The 1,681-nt window shown below is 42.5% G+C and overlaps 1 pseudogene; it reads left to right on the forward strand.

The window, feature by feature from the left end:
• Nucleotides 1-821: 821 nt before the first annotated feature.
• LOC104987158 lies at nt 822-1,382 on the forward strand (annotated as a pseudogene).
• The last annotated feature ends 299 nt before the right edge of the window (nt 1,383-1,681 follow it).

The following is a 1,681-nucleotide window of genomic DNA, read 5'->3' on the forward strand; positions in this document are numbered from 1 at the left end:
TGGATTCCCCACATGTGCCATTACTGCCTTTAGGGAGCTTACAATCTATCAGGGCAGTCAAATGTTACATAATTAGAGGGATTACTTAGCTCACTTCCCAGTGAAATATTAAAGGAGATGAGATTATCTGTACTATCTCACAAAGACTGAAGCAAAGGATCCTGTGAAATATTGTAGTGGTAGAGGAGAAAGAGAAATAAGCACAGGCAAACATGAATGTTTTAGGACAACCAGCACCTTAAAAAGTGACTTGTGGATTATAGTTGCAAAATAACTCATTTTTAACAAATGATATTAGTGATATTGTTCCCTATAATGTCTCCAGGGAGCTTAAGGCCTACTCAGGTTATATCGTAAAGGTACAATCACAACTGAAATTTTTTAAAGAAGAGAGAAAAGGGTAAATGAGGAAAACATGAGAAAAATCAATAGCTTCTCTTATAAGCTCTTTTCGTACTGAGCATTTCTTGGTGACCTGGAAAAGCCACGTTTTGTATGAATATTTCTTCCTTCTCTGACTTTGACCAGACTCTTCTCCCAGGAACACTAAGGAGGTGTAAAAAGCACAACATACGGCTGTGTAGCTATCAACCACAGTGGCACGCATGATTTGATGTCCCCACCTAGGCACTCAGGGAAAAATTAGCACTTTTATTGATTTCATTACAAAGAGTAGAAAAAGAAAGGAAAGGGCAAACTGTGGAAAAACCCAGAAAAAGAAAGTTTCTCTACTCAGTCTTTAAGAGCCACCCATCACCCCAAGCCCTCAGACCGTGCCTAGACCTCCCCTGCAGGCAGTCCTGCGAGCCCCCAGCGTCCCAATGGCCCTCCCCATCACTGTGCTGCAGGCCCTGGTGATGCTCTGCTCCAGCCCCACGAGCTCCCTGGGCTGTGAGCTGCCTGCAAGCCACCACAGCAATCTGGAAAGCTTCACACATTGGAGTCAGATGGAGAGACTGCCCGTTGTGTCCTGTCTGAGGGACAGGACTGACTTCAGATTTCCTCAGACCCTGGTGCACGGGACCAGGCTTGAGAAGACAGAAGCCATAGCTGTTGTACATGAGTTGCTCCAGCAGATCTTCCAGCTCTTCAGCACCACAGGCTCTTCTGCAGGTCGGGACGAGAGCCTCCTGGACAGATTGCTCGTGGGACTTGATCAGCAGCTGGAGGACCTGGACACGTGACTGAGGGAAGGAAGGACACCAGAACAGTCACCTCTAGGGAGTGAGAACTCCAGATTGGCTGTGAAGCATTACTTCCAGCGAATCAGTGTGTATCTCAAAGAGAAAGAATACAGCCGCTGTGCCTGGGAGGTTCTCAGCCTGGAAATCAGAAGGTGCTTGGTCTTTGCCAGCAAGCTCATCGGAAAACTCAGGAAATAAAGAAGGTGTTGAATGTGAAAACAGTTCATCTGGTCAACTAAATGGCTATTTTCTAAGACTCAAAGTGCAACCTTTAACTCTAGTTTTGTGTCAGATGACATATAAGTAATAGCTAATATATGGGATTATTTAAATGTATGTTAAATGTTTTGTTACCATAATTTTTCAAAACAGATTTAAGAATCCATTTTCCATATCTTAAAAAGTTGTAATATTTATTTATTTATTTAAATTATCAGAAATATTTACACCATTCATAGCATTTAAACTTTATCATTCACATTTACTTTGTTTATATT

Source organism: Bison bison, unplaced genomic scaffold (assembly GCF_000754665.1).
Source record: "Bison bison bison isolate TAMUID 2011002044 unplaced genomic scaffold, Bison_UMD1.0 scf7180017845956, whole genome shotgun sequence".
NCBI classification, from domain to species: Eukaryota; Metazoa; Chordata; class Mammalia; order Artiodactyla; family Bovidae; genus Bison; species Bison bison.